Source organism: Lissotriton helveticus, chromosome 8, assembly GCF_964261635.1.
Source record: "Lissotriton helveticus chromosome 8, aLisHel1.1, whole genome shotgun sequence".
Classification (NCBI taxonomy): domain Eukaryota; kingdom Metazoa; phylum Chordata; class Amphibia; order Caudata; family Salamandridae; genus Lissotriton; species Lissotriton helveticus.
In genome coordinates, this window is record NC_136069.1 from 1,468,814,226 (window position 1) to 1,468,830,058 (window position 15,833).

At 45.4% G+C, this 15,833-nt stretch overlaps 1 protein-coding gene across 1 annotated transcript in view; it reads left to right on the forward strand.

Annotated features, from left to right (window-relative positions):
* URB1 (URB1 ribosome biogenesis factor) overlaps positions 1–15,833 on the forward strand; it is a 703,763-nt gene that overhangs the window by 280,070 nt on the left and 407,860 nt on the right. The window lies entirely within an intron of this gene.

Sequence of the window (15,833 nt, forward strand, 5' to 3'; positions counted from 1 at the left end):
AAGTGGGGAAGGAAGACTGAGTCAGATATTTTTTTCATCAAGAGCTCTGATTTGAAGAGGATAGAGGAATGGATCACCCTGAGTTAGGGGGGAAGCGAGTTCCAGATTCTTGGCGCCATACCTGAAAATGTTCGATTACAGGTCTTTTTTTTCTTGAATTTTTGTGGTTTGAGTAAGAGGGTGCTGGCACTTCTGGAGGCTCTTGCACCACGCCAGGGATCCAGACAATTTTAGACCCATTTCCAGACTGCCCCTTCCAATATGGGTTTAGAGAAGGGCACAGTACGGAAACAGCAATCATCAAATCCATGGAAGAGATTAGGGCTATTCTCGATCAGGGAGGAAGTGCCACCCTGATCATGCTTGATCTCTCGGCGGCGTTCGACACGGTCCACCACACTCTGTTGGTGGACCGCCTGGAAGAAATAGGGGTCAAACATACGGCACAAGCGCTCCTCAAATCCTTTCTTTCTAACAGAACTCAAATGATTAAATTAGATCAATTTGAGGCGGAAGCTTTTACCCTACCTTGCAGAGTTCCCCAGGGATCCTCCCTGAGTCCCACTCTTTTTAATATTTACGTTTCCTCGCTTGCCCCACTCATTGAAACTTTTGGGTTTAATCTCACGTCATACGCGGACGATACCCAAATTGTGGTCAATATTCGACCCAACAAACACCGTGACACCGCTTCGAGGCTGCAGAACTGTATGCATACTGTGAGTGAGTGGATGACACAGAACTGTTTAAAGCTCAACTCCAGTAAAAGCCGAAGTGGTACTGTTCGGCAACAACCCCGACTTCAGGTCCCCAAACTGCTGGCCATCTGCTCTAGGCCCTTTGAATTTGAATTTAAAATTAAAAAAAACATTTGAATTTAAAATATTTATATAGCGCAACGTACACCAAACGGTTTCTTGGCGCTTTAGGAGACATGAGAGGCAAAAAGTAAAAGCAAGAATTACTGCGGGAAAGCTTGAGCAAACAAAAAAGTTTTCAGGCCCTTACGAAAGAGGGAGTAGTGTTTAATCGCTCGTAGGTGATCGGGGAGGGAATTCCAAAAGATGGGGGCCACAACTGAGAAATTGGACCCTCCCCATTTTTTTCTCTTATAGCGAGGTACCTGTAGAGGGGATTGGGAGGATGATCGAAGCTGTCTGGTAGGGACATATTCCTTTAGCAGTGAAGAAATAAAAGCAGGGGCCATACCCTGGCGTGCCTGGAAAACCATGCAACCGGTTTTAAAAAGTAAACGTTGCCGAACAGGCAACCAGTGTAGCGCCTTCAGTAGTGGTGTAGAATGATGGAAGCGGGGGAGGCCGTACACCAGCCGAGCTGCCTGATTTTTCACAAGCTGGAGTTTACGTAGGCTATAGGCCGGAATGCCATTGTACAGGGCATTGGCATAGTCTAGCCGGGAGATCACAAGGGCAGACATAATAAGTTTAAGTGCCAGAGGGGAGAAAAAGCGGGAGACAGTGCGAATAGTGCGGAGAATAAGAAAGCAAGAAGAAACAACAGAACTGACTTGTGAATGAAGGGTAAGATGGTTATTCATTTTAATACCTGGGGTCTTGACTGTGGAAGAGGGGACAGGAGAGGAACCAAGAGAAGAAGGCCAAAAGGAAGAGTTCCAGGGACTGGAAGAGCCACCAGTGAGCACCAGCTCAGTTTTGTCCGGATTCAGCTTCAAATGGTTGTGGCTCATCCAGTCCCTGATGAAGATCATAGTAGTTTGAAAATTAAAGATAGCGTGAGGGGAAGAGGAAAGATTGAAAACAAGCTGGAGGTCATCTGCATAGTTATATACAGTGACCTCCAGCTCCCCCCACCAAAAAGGTGAAGAATTTGGGAATCTGGATCAATGACACTTTAAGCCTTAAAGACCAGATCAACGCAGTGGCCTCAACCACCTCACTCATTCTCAGAACCTGTAGGAAAATAATCCCCCTACTTCCAAAAGCTCCATAACAAATAGTAGTTTCAGCCCTGGTTCTATCCAGGCTGGACTATTGCAATGGACTATACCTTAAGTTACAAGAAGGCTGCATGCACAAATTGCAAATGGTGCAGAATGCTGCGGCAAGACTCCTTACAGGGATTCCCAAGTACGCTTCCATTTCTCCAGCTATAAAGAAACTCCACTGGCTTCCCGTCAAAAAACGCACGCAATTTAAGGCACTTTGCCTGGTGTTCAAGGCCCTGCACGGATCTGGCTGTGACTTTTTAAAGAAACAATTCCACTGGTACATTCCTAAAAGAACTCTCCGTTCTTCTGAGGCCAAGCTGGTAACAACGACACGCATAAAAAAAAAAGCAAAATGGGGGGGCAGAAGCTTCATCACCAATGCAGCAAAGGCCTGGAACATGCTTCCCCTAGATCTTAGAAGCATGACCAACCTGTTGGCTTTTAGGAAGTCCCTAAAAACGTGGCTCTTTAACAACTGACATCTCTTCCACGCTTACTTTCCACGGGTAGGACTTCACCACAGTGCCAGGGCACCTCAGGGTAACAGCTGTGCTCTACAAATCCAGTTAACATTAACATTTACATGAGAGCTCCAGTTTCTGAGTGAGGTACATCGGTGTCTTGAGGTGGATGGCTTTGTGTGTCATGCATGCCATTTTCTGCTGTATCCGAGCTTCATAAGGGAGCCATTTCAGAACTAGCAAGTCCTGAGAGATGTGGTTGAATTTATTTGTGTCCGTTACGAGCCTGGCCGCAGAATTGAAGGTCACCCTAAGGGGAGCCGGTTTCACTCTGGGCAGGCCACACAGCGTAGCACTAGCCATAGTCCAGCTTTGCGATCACCAATGCTTGCACTGCGACCTTTAGGTCATGAGCAGGGAGATAGGGTTTGAACTTCCTAAGGCTGCTGAGTTGGAAGTTCGCTCCTTTGGTGAGAGAACTGATGTGTTTTTGCATGTTCTTGTCTAGTATGATACCAAGCGAGGATGCTGAGTCCACAAGTTGAGGTCTGCCATTAAGAGCCATAAGCTGATTCAACCATTGTTCAATGTAAGGTGATTGCTTATGGGGTGGAATAAGGAGTAATTCTGATTTTAGAGCATTTCGTTTCAGGTGGTTACTTGTTAGCCAGCTTTGTGTTTCCAGTAGGACTGAGTTGAGGGACTGAATGTCCTCAGGGGAGGCGATCTTCAGGTATAATTGAGTATTGCCCGCATACATGTGATAGTGAATGCTGGATGATTTCAGCATTTCTGTTAGAGGCTCCATGAACAAGTTAAAGAGCGTGGGAGAGAGTGCTGAACCTTGGGGAACCCCCAGCAAAACTAGAGCAGTATGGGACAGGGATTGGTTCACCTTGAAGCATTGGGATCTATTCAGGAGGAACGTAGAGAACCAATTAGGCAGAGGCCCAGACAACCCCATCCTGTGTTCCAGGAGGTCAATTAGAGTATCATGTTTGACAGTGTCAAGTGCTGATGAAAGGTCAAGAAGGATCAGTAGGCACGACTCATTGTGGTCCATCATTCTTAACGCGTCATCAACCATGTGTGTTAGGGCCGACTCTGTGCTATGGCCCGAGCAGAAATCACGTTGGCATTGGTCCAGGAGTTGGAAATGGTTGATATGGTTGCAAAGTTGGGCAAGCACACATTTTTCCAGGAGCTTTGATAAGGTGGGGATGTTGGAGATTGGGCGGAAGTTATGAAGGTCCGAGGGATCCGCAGTAGGTTTCTTTAAAATCAGAGTGACTTGACCCATTTTTAAGCAATTTGGAATAGCACCTTTCCGCAGTGATGCATTGACTATCGTATGTCCACAATGTTAGTAGGGAGGATCTAACTGTCAGGAAAAGGTTCAATGGCAATGGGCCGTTGTAGTGGTTTAAAGGTTTCAGAGTCAACAGCGTTTTGCGTATAGCACATTCATCCAAGGTTTGGAAAGAGACTCCAGGAGGCATTGTTTTTGGGGAGGTGTTTACGCCGGTAGCATGTAATGTTGGCATAGGGAGGTTGGTGGACTGATCGACAGGTGGTTACAGGCCGAAAGTAGTTCAGTTTCAATCTTAATGGTCTTAACTGTGAAGAAATTTGCAAATTCTTTGCAGTTGGGCAATGTCTCTTGACCAGTGATGCGGAGTTCGGATGACTGTTGGCTTGGGACTTGATGAGTTCGAACAGTTTTTTGGGACAGTTTTTTGCTTGGTCTAACTGAGTTCTGAAAAAGGTGGCCTTCAAGCATCTGATGCGGTTTATTATAGGAGCTTCTCAGGGATCTTAAGTGGTATATTTTGATTTAGTTGGTCACTGTTTTTGTTTCTACTTGAAAACGAAAATACAAGCAGGCTGACCTGATTATTTTGGCGCCGGCAACTAGAGAGCCAATATGTGGCCTCTCCCCCAGTGTCAGACATCTTTCAGAGTTTCATTGTTACAAAACAAAGTGAAAAAATGGCATATATGTAGTATGAAGTCTAGCTCTGAAGGTACAATTGACTCTAAGAAGTGTATTGTCTTTGAGGATAGCACTTATCAAACCAACACTATTATGGGAACACTTTAGGTGCAATGGCTGATAATTGTTTGCTTCTAGGTTGCTACAGATTCATAACTATAACATTTGCAAGCACCCAGAAGTACTAATGGCCGTAGTTGAATGTCATTGAGTACTCAATAGAAGTTATCTAGAAGTGGGACATAATAGTGAAAAAATTATCATCTGAAACTAGGTACCCGCTCGCATCCGTGTATTGCGAGATCAAGATTAAGAGAAATTATATTGTGAAGGATAATTTGCAGTCAAAGTAGCTCAGTTTGTCCATGTGCTTGCTGCTGGCATCTGTGCCGTCTGCAAGTCCTAGGATTAAACCACTATGGAGGGCTTGTCGAAGATGACACCCATGTAAGAGTCGATTCTTGGAGCTTCTCTGCACCCGTTATGCCATGAGCAGCTAGGGGACCTCCAAACTCACTCTAGGGGGCCTGAGGAAGGTGGGGAGCGGGTGCTGAGCACAGTCTGCTCCCAGTATTGAGTCGCAATACGAAGAAAACCCCCATTCAAGCACCGCGAGCCGCCGCCCGATGGCACCTACCCACAAGATGACGGACGCTGTGTGTGAGCTCATGGAGGCCCACTGATCACTACCTGAGGCTGGTGGGTGGTGCGGCGAAAGGAGAGTTCCCTCTCGGCAAATGGAGTACTAGCTGAGCTCCGGCTCACCCATCTGGGGCCAGTGAGGGACTGACTGCAAAATACGTTGGTGGGTAGCGGCCGGAAAGACACACTCCCCAGTGGGCGGCCCCTGTGGACCACAAGGTTATCCTCTTGGGAACACCTGGGCCTGATAACTCAAGAGGTGCCCGGCACCAGTCGGGGGCGGCTGCCTTCGGGGCAGGCCCCAGGACCTGACCACTAACTGCAACGACCCCCGACGCCATGCCTAGCTGAATGGTGCCCGAGGGCGAATTATATTAGATCAGCTCCTCCTCACCTTCGATGTGTATCTTTTCAAGACTTCTCGTCAAAAGCACTCAAATGGCGAAGGTCTGCAGGCAACCATGGCGACCCACCAGAGCAAGAGAAACAACACCATCAAGGACATACTTTCCAAGAACTGTGACAGGGTGGCTATTCCAAGGAGGAGGAACTAGAGGCATGCCAGTGCAATCTGCTTGAGCTTCAAGACCAGAACACGGATCTCTGTTATCATCTGGAGGATTTGGAGAACCGATCCCACAGATCCAATATTCAAATAAAAGGGGTTACACTACAGTCACTCTGGTATTCTGCAAGAATACGTCCTTTGCCTTTTCTGCCATATAGTATCGGCGCTCGCCGACAAATAAATCGTCTTGGACCACACACACACAGCTGGCCACCCCTCCGGTGCTCCAGGGACCTCACTGGATATCTTAACTTGTCCTCACAATTATCGGCAGAATGAGTTGATTATGGCTTGGATCTGGGAATAGTCACCTTAGAGGGAAAGTTTAGCTCTACCAAGACCGCTCCCATATTTCACTGCATCGGCGCATGGCCTTGAAACCAGCTTCCGCCTTACTCTGCGAGAAAGGAATCTGCTACAAATGTAGGCACCTGTTCTGCCTTATCTACACCTGGAATACGCACATTGTCCACAGTCTAGATGAGGCTCGCCATGTCTTGGGGCTGGAGCAGGGAGAGAGCCCCCCATCATCGCATTAACAGCGATCCCTCTTGCTGCCTCCCCGTGAGATGGCACCGCCTAGACTCGCGACACAAAAGAAAACTGTCAAGCCCTCTGCCGCTGAGAGCCGTAGAGTTCGGTGGGCTCTGCTTCAGCAACCACACCAGAGGGACCTGTACCCCGGACCTCACCACGGATTGATTCTGGTGGATGACTTGACTCCTAGATGGGCTGAGGGAGGAGCTGCTTGCTCCACTGAACAGGGGAACCCTATTCCTCCACCAAGAGGCTCCACCCCACCGACCATCAGCTGAACTTCCCTGCGAGCCACTAGTTCATATCATCTTTGCCCCAGGGAACAACTGAGCTCCAGTCAGTAATTTTCTCCCCACGCTTGTTTCAGGCTTGTGACATGGACCCCACTTACACAACACATCGGACTCTATGCTTGAAGCAGGTGGTTTTCACTGTTTGTTCCCCTGCCCCCACGTTGCTCACAACCTTTCCCGCCTCGCTATTTACTGCACGCTGCTCAGACAGACCCACTAGAGCAAGGGAGACTTACCTGCGATGCTACAAGAATGGGGAAGCTGGCAGCCTTCCTCCCACTCCAAAGCCAAGCCTTCGCGTCCAGGGCCTCAATGCCCCAGCAAAACATCTAGCATTACTAGCAATGCTGAATGGCTCTCAATGTGATGTGTGTCTTTTGCAAGAGACCCACCTTCTTCAGTCTGACTGGGGTTGCATGAAATCCATATGGTTTGATAGACCGTATTTCTCCTCTGGGCCTGGAAAGAAGGAAGGAAGGTGTGGTGATCCTCTTTGCGACCCATTTTTGGGGGCAGCTGCTTCAAGTGCATTCAGAATTAGCTGGCCAACTTCTCACCTCAAGTCTTTCCCTCCACACTTGTAACCTCACTTTGGCCTGCCACTACGTGCACAATGAACTTCAGGAAACCTTCATCCACTAAGCAGTTGGGAGAGTATTTATGTCCCCTGATGGCGATGTTTTAATTGGGGGCGGGGGGGGGGGGCGGTAATTCAACTTTGTCCCTGAGGCCCTCTTGGACTGGCCAATTCAACGGGCACGCCCAACTGGGGGAATACACTCAGCAAGGACTCCAGTGGTTAATGGAGGCGGCCTGACCGAAGACTGAAGATCCCGGAACCCCACCATGAAAGACTATACTTTTTTTTCCACAGCACACCAGATGCACGACATGATTGATTATTTTCTAGTCACCAACTCCCTCATACCAACTGTCACACACATACATCTGAGTGGTGGCCCTATCAGACCATGCCCCGATTTCAATCACTCTCCACCTGCCCATTACCTGTCCACGATTGGGTTTATGGCGTCTCAATCCCACGATTCTAGTTTACAAGCCCACAGTCAATGAAATTAATGGCGCAATACAGACATACCTCGCTACCAACGACAACCCCCACACCTCAGTGGCACTATTATGGGATACATTTAAGGCAGTGATCAGGGGGGCTTTTATAGCCATGGCCACAAAGCTTTATAAGGACAGGCTGGACAAGCACAAGCAATTGAGGGCCCCAGAAATCACCCACAGGCAATCCGGTTCACATAAAGCACGAAGACAACTCATGTTGGCCAGGAAGCAACTTAAAGTGTTAGATATTGATACTGCAGAACACTCCCTACTCTGTACTAGGCAGAAATACTATGCAGGGGACAGCTGTGCCAGGTGACTTCCCGCCTACCGAATGTGTGCACAGGTACAACCACCATATCATGGAGATTCGGGGCCCCTCTATCCCTAGGTATGCCATGATGAGGGTATTGTGGCAGAGTTAGAGTGCTTCTTTGCCAGATTGTACATGGCAGAACCGCTCAGTTCCGCGGAGGTCTCGGACCTCATTGTACGGGCTCCCTTGGCCAACCTGCCTAGGGAAGCTCCAATTAGATAAAGTGCCTGGCCAGGATGGGTTTACAGCCACATTTTATAAGCAGTTTGGTGCGCAGCTGGCTCCAGTGTTGACTAGGCTGTAATACTCTTTTAGCGCGCAAGAATCCTTACAGACACGATGAAAACAGCCATCATCACAGTCATACCTAAGTTTGGGAAGGACCCCACGTTATGTGCTTCATTTTGTCCCATTGCCTTCTTAATGTTGACACCGTCATTTTTACTAGCATACTTGCAACTTGATTGGGGCCGTGCATCCCCTCATTCAAGGTATTACCATGGGAGGTCAGGCTCATAAAATAGCCTTCTATGTGGGCGACGTCCTAATGACTGTCACTCAGCCCCACCGCTCTCTGCCCCTGCTGTTGACGGATATCGAGATGTTTGGCATAGTATCTGGGTTTAAGATTAATGCACGGAAATCTCAGGGCCTCAACCTCACTATCCCGCAGAGTGAGAGGTCCAAACTAGAGACCCTCTTCTCCTTTCCCTGGGCGACCCAAAGGGCTCAATACCTAGGCATTCAACAGTTTTTCTCCTTGGACAAGATTGTGGAGAACAACTACGCAGCTCTGTTGGCCACTGCCCGATTCACAGTCCACTCTTAGTGAGGGGGCCCCACATCATGGCTTGGGAGGATTGCGGCCATCAAAATGTCCCTTCTCACCAAGATTTTTTACTTCATGCAGACACTTCCCCATCAACCACCTCCTCACGTCTTACAGAAGCTCCAACAATTTATGGACACATTTATTTGGAATGGTAAGTGCCCACACATGGCTAGGAAGTGATCCCACTTGCAGGGGGCGGTGGAGTTGGGGGGAGGGTTGGGTGTCCCTCTCTTAGTGCACTACTATCAGATGACGCAGCTGCAGTACCGGGTGGAATAACAGGCTCCTTAAGAAATATCTTCCACCAGGGGTATACATTTCTCCGGTGATGAGGGCAACCATGGGGACATGGGAAAAATTCAGCTTAGACAAACAACTTTCCACACCTAGTGCACCACTCACACCTATCATAAGGAACCCAGACTTTCCCCCGACACTACATCACATGTCCTTCTCCCCCTGGCAGTAGGCTAATTGTAAAGTTATAGGGGATTTGTTTGATATCAATGGCTTGCTGGACTTCCCGAGGTCAAGCCGGTTATGGTCTACCTGACGTGGAATATTGGCACTTCACTGCTCTCAAGCACTGGGTAGCACAACTAGTACGCCCACATTCAGACACTCACCCACTCCCTTTCAGAAGCGGCTTCTCTCTCGCCATGATGACAAAGACACCCTCTCTGATATTTAATCCTTCATTAACATGCTTCCCTATGCCACCATCTCCCCTGCCCGCTCACGCTGGGAATCGAAGTGTTAACGTCTGTTCTATGAGAATAAGTGATTGGATATTCTACCAGTGGACCGCACCACCACCTGTAGTGCCTCTGGGAAAGAAACCCTCCTTAAAATCACACACTAGTGATACTATACACCAGAATGTATTACTAAGTGGAAACGCGGTATCGTTGTCCGATGTTGGCGCCATTGTAACCACATAGGCACATTGACCCACCTCTCCTGGCACTGTTCCAAACTACACTGTTATTGGGCGGATGTCCTAGCGGACATAGATCCAATGTTTGACACTGAGCTGCCACGCTTCCATAGCTACATCCTACTGGGTCTCTCTAATGAGTTGACCTATCACTTGCCGCCTGCTAGGGGGAGGGCCATCACCCTGGCATTATGCACAGCGAAGCAGAATCTCTTGTCGAAGTGGGGCATGGACGCAGCTCCAACGCATAAGCACTAGGTATACAAGTTATGGGACCTCCTGGGCATGGAGAAATAGGCGACCTTCGTCGAGCATAAGTTCTCCCAATTCGAGAAATCCTGGAACCCTTGCCTTCGGCTCCTGGCACAGAGCTTTTGAGAGCTAACCTGCCCTGTCCTGCTTACCTGCAAGTCCTCCGCCTCACAGCAGAGATCCCCAGCCAGACCTAGCCATCCCGCTTTGGTGACTACTTGATTTGACTGTACGCCTGCAAGCATCATCCTCCCCTTCCCTCCTTGTTCCTGCCCGCTCCACCCCCATCCCCCCCGGATACCTGTGGATGTTTGAATATCTTCCCATTCCCTCTCCCACCCTCTTCTGGTTCTTTTTCTTCGCTGGCCAGTGGTTGTAGGCGAGTCAATATGGTTTTGCTTACTCTTCGTGAAAATCAGTACAATCAATTTAATCCTAAAACATTATGAAGCTGTTTACTAAGTATTGTCATTCGAAGGCTTCAAAACATTATCCCATTATTAAGCACCAACATAAAGGACAGACCGTAATTGCAAAGAGAATGAGTTGTACAGACTAGTATAACAGACACCCAACAAGCTTTCATCAATTTGCACAGGGACGTTTTGAAAGTATCAACATGAATAGTTTAAAATAATTTCCAACTCTAAATTATATTGTGAGGCTGACTGGTGTATTGAGGCTACGTTGTTGTCACTAAATGCCCTATAATTTAGACATTTTTAATTGGTTATCTGAGCTCCTGTCTGGGAAAAGTATAACTTGCTTTCTGCTGTACTTCAAATCCTGTTTCTTCAGGGTTGCTCTCTTAGGTAATCCATCTCTTTTTTCAGGGCCCATAAGAACTGCCATTGTCTTCTTACACTTTTGGATTTGAGCCATTCCGCGATTTGAAAGAAAGGTTGTACTCCTTTATAATCACCATTGGCTCAGGTTGGGTAGAACAGTGAGCTGGCCACTTAGGAGTGCTAACTCTCTCCGATATCCTTGTTATCCTCCAATTGCAGTGAGTGTTCATTTATACTAGTAGATCTAAGCTCAGATGACCACAGCATGGGGTTGTTCCTGATGACTCATTTTCTTAGACCACAAAGAGCTTCTGTCTCCTCCAACGTGAAGTAGAGTGTTTTTTAGTCCTGATCACAAATCAAGAATTGCACATTATTGAGCTGGCAGGATAAGTGCACATGGAGTTGTCTGCTTTTGTTTTTAGCAGTGATCTTTAAAAATGTAAACCCCATTCAAGATTAAAAAGCAATATGTCCTTCTTAATGTAAATTTCAACATTTCACCTCAAATCACCTTCTGCATTTACTCAAACTAAGCAATGTGCAAGGCCTTTTGGTAAAGCCACGAAAAAGCTATTTAAGCCCTATAAAACATTACATGAATTTTATTTTACATTTTTATGGAGAGCCTTTACATTCTGGTAGGATTTTTTGACTGGCTGCAGAGTGATACTCAAAAACCTGCTTACACCAAAAGCAGGATACTAGAGAAGCTGAATAAATAGCCATATTTTTTAAATTGTGTTTTAATTGAACAAGATAACAACATGAAAGGAGGAGGGCTGCTTTTGAATCCAAAGGCGATTCAAAGGTGTACCATCCTCAACAATAGGAAGATGAACCAGGAGCATAGGAAAAAGATGACCATTAAGAAATCAGTTTAGCAAATGTGCTGCACAGATAGGTCCTGCTTAACAGAGTTTCAGCCATGGCTTCACAATGTAGGCAATAATCCTTAGTAAAAATCTGAACAGACCTCAAAGTTACAATTCTGCAAGCTGTTCAGACAGAGAAGAAACCATGTTTTCTAGATTGTTTCGGAACTGAAAAAGATCAGAAAACAGTCCCAATTCCAGTTGAAGGGATTTAGTCTTGTGGTGCCTAAAATGGAGAAGACCATCTTCTTTTGACATTATACATTTTGACAATCCTTTCAGTTAACCCATATTTATTCTACTGCTTGCATCCAAAGCATATACCATAGTTACCCCATGGGTACTCACAAACATTTTCCCCAGGGGCCACAAAGTATGGTATGTGGTGTGACTGAGGGCTGCAGTGATGCCAACAGGGTGGCAGTCGGGAGATTTGGGTTTGTAAGGTAGGTGTAGGGTAAGCAAAGCATGTACATGTAGTAGCTGAATTGCACAATGCAAAACCAGAAAACTTGGGATCAGCCCCGGCTTCCGCACTTGACCAAATTGTGTGATCCTAGGAAATTGTTTTTTTTCACATTGCTTCCTTTTCCTTCTCTTAAGTTTGATTAAATAAACTATGATGTTGTCCATTCAACACATGACAACTGACTTGCCTCCTACTTCACTATTGGCATTGTTGTCAGGGTCAGTGGAAGCATGAATGTTTCTAAATTCATGTTTGAAAACTATCATTTAACAAAAAAAAAACCTCAATGCAGTGATATCATCGGATGTACTACGGTGAAAAAGTTCTACATTTTAACCCCTTCGGGGCTGATGACGAGCTCAGCTCGTCATGGGCGTAACCTGCGCTATGCGGATGACGAGCTGAGCTCGTCACGTAACGCGGGTTTTTTTAAATTGCAGCGCGCAGCGGGAAAACCACTAGCGCATGCGGTTAATGAAATACAAGTTTTTGAATTTTGAAGAGACTTTGTCATATTTTTACACATTTGTTGTAAGATGTTTATAAAAATTGTCTTTAAAAAAAAAAAAAAGTGATGCACAACGTCTTAGTTATTCCCATTCTGAACGTTCGTGCTGAGACTAGTAAACAGCAGTTTAGTGTTGCAATATTCAACAAGGGGCCGCATGAAAAGGTCAGGAGGGCCACAAGAAGCCCTCAGGCAGTACTTTGAGTATCACTGAGTTTCACTATGAATTTTTAAATGAAAACTTTCAAGTATGAACAAAGGAGCTTGTTTTTGCCACTAGCGATGTTGTTTCCTTTGGAAAATAATTTGTCAGTAGTGCAACTACATCAAAATGGCTCAAAAGCTTAAGCATATAGATATCTAACCTTCTGGGGTGAATGGGCCAAAGCCTTCGAACAGAGCGGGACCTACTGTTTTGCCATTGAGTGCTCCAAAGATAACTAATACTTTTTTTGGTTAATGGTAAAAAGCAAGCAAGATCTCCCTGTGCCATGTAAATTTCCCAACTTCATATAGATTACTGCCTTATCAATAAGACCAATACTGCCACCCGTGAAGGCCTTGTGCAGCATGAATATTCTCATCAGCAGGGTATCCACAACATCCTTGACAAATAGATTATCATTGGGGTAACCCATTGTCAGCGATGCCAATGTTGATGATCAAGACTGCCTACTCCTCATTTACATCAGTAAAAACACGCGACAAGAAATCCAGTTCTTCAACTCTATCAGCATGGTCAGTCTAATATCAATTGCCTCCTCATTTGTAACACCTCGGTCTTCGGCCTCTGGTTTACTCCTTATGCAGTCGGTGATTCCTCCAGTGACAGGATAACTCCAGTTAAAGTGCTGATTGATGAGGCATTGTCAGATCCTGACCTTTTGACATCCTCTTCTTCACAGATGACAAGAAGGCAGAGTATTATGAGGAGAGTGCGCACTTCCAACCCTCCTTTTGTTTGATCACCCAACATTAGTGTCATTTTCCCTGCATTCCTGTGCTCCAGGTGCCATCAAATTATTTGGCATCACTACATACCTTTTTCTAAGGGTCACCAGGGTTTCTTGATCATATCTTTCCAACCATGTGCCTCCTCAGTCATACGTTTCTATGAAGGACCGTGTTCGTGCTGAGTAGCTGATGCTTCCGGAAACCATCTAACAAAACAACCTTAATGTGGCAATGCTAAAAACAATGTACTTCTCATCAATACCAGCGGTATGTTTCGGAGAGAGGGACTCTGACTTTTAGCTTTTACAGTACTTTGTGTTTCACGTACTAATCTGTGAAAAGGAGCAGTTCCTTCAGTGGTGATTTTAATTCAAGTATTGACTTTTATCATCGTTAGCGTCATTATTCTAACTTGCCTTTTGCTCTTGTGAAACGCATTAGCAGCAAACAGATGCCAGGTGCCAAACTTGCCTGCAGCATAACCCCTAAAGAGTTCCTCTCTACCTGTGCATTTATTGTTTCTGTGAGGGACATCTCACTAGGGTGTGTAGATGTTGGCCTTGTGAACCACCTTAAAAACATAACCTCTATGTGTGATGGATACCACCACCTGGCACATGACGAAAATAACCATCAAATGCATTGTATGAAAACACCCATTAAGCGCTAATTAATTGGAATAGGATTTAGTCCAGAAGTTATTTATTTTATTTATATTGTGCACTGAATTGTATATTGGACCAGCACAGGAAAAAAAAGAAGAATCAAAGCATCACCTCCCGACTTCTAACTGCTCTTAGAAAGTCAAACATGGATTATTCTTTCCTAATTTTTAGTGGCATCTGGTTTCACAGGCTGTTGTCCGAGACTAAAAGTCCTGTCTCCATGAAAACTCATTCTTTATTTCTTTAAACAGTATTTTTACATTTACCTATAAAGTAGACTATTTTTGTATTCTGTACCCATGCATTTTTAGTGGACAGCTTGCATTCGACTCAGTGTAAAGGAAGCCATTGGGTTTTGTCTTTAACACTAAAGCAATATGAACAATACAATTGTTAGTTGTTGAGCTGTCAGGCTGCCCATGCTTTTATGGCCCAATCAAAACGTTGTTAAAATGCTAATATGCCCAAACTCGTTTTTTTCCCCTCATGTTTTTACATAGACAATTGCACCATCCATCAGAAGAAACATATTGCGAGCATCAACTGCAAAGCATACACTTTCCAGTTCCCATTATAATCCAGCCTTTCACCCATCTTTTAAATGTATTTATTCGTTTTGTGCAACATCAAAGGAACAGTAATGACAGCACTGTCACTTGGTCATCCCCAGCACAAATCCCATGTTTTGTTGTGTAACACATTGCATGTCTGTCCAAACCAAGAATACACATTGCTACACTCTGATAGGTGGTGTGGCACATCCCTCCTCCACACAACTTTAGTATGCCATTCGGGTTGGGGGATATCACCCCCAGTGCTGTCAGTAGCGATGAGTGCAGGCCTAGTTTCAAGTTTTAAGGAGCATTCCACTCTCAGCCAGGGTATCATTGCATGAGAATGTCACCTTTGTCCTGTAGTTCACTTTGAATTCAAAGCAGCCTTTATAGTTCCATGTTCTGATCCCTATCAGTGCAAGTGAAGCGTGCTAACTGATCATGCTTAGCACTTTGGGACACAATAGCATATTCAATATTTAAGTGGCCCTAGTGAGAGTAGTGTGCTTTTCTTTTTCTTTTTGGGTGATAATTTCTGAAAGGGACATGCCCACAGCTATTTGCTCTTTAGTGTTCAGATGATTTGGTTTAATTGACTTTTTATCTATTTTTTAAACAGAACATTTTGGCTGTAAATATACCTGTTGTCATTTTTATTACCCCTTTAAAGAATTTGAGATTTCTGAATGTAAATGTGTTTCATATGAGTAAGACTTCAAAGAAGATACCTGTGATCGAGAGCAAGGATGCTCTTTTATGCCACCAGAGTAATACTCTTTCAGTGAGTAGCCTCTGGTTTAATGCCTACAGAGTTAATCATGCTGTATCAGGCCTGTTAAATTGAAGCGTATGTAGTTGTGATTGATTCCACACAGACCATAGGTAACGATTTGTATGTTATTAGCACTGGGGATTTTAATGCCCAACTTTATCTCTTGCCGTCTGTGGGATGGTTGAAACATTTAGGGAGGATCAGCCCCGATGGCTATATGAACTGTACAGCGAGCCTCAAAATAACATTCTTGTTGAATACATTTTGTATTTGCTTGTCCTTTCTGCCAATTGTACCCTCGTTTGCTGGCAGTGGTATGACTAGTACTATTGATTTTATATTATTGAATTACTATCTCCGCCCGTTTGCCTTTG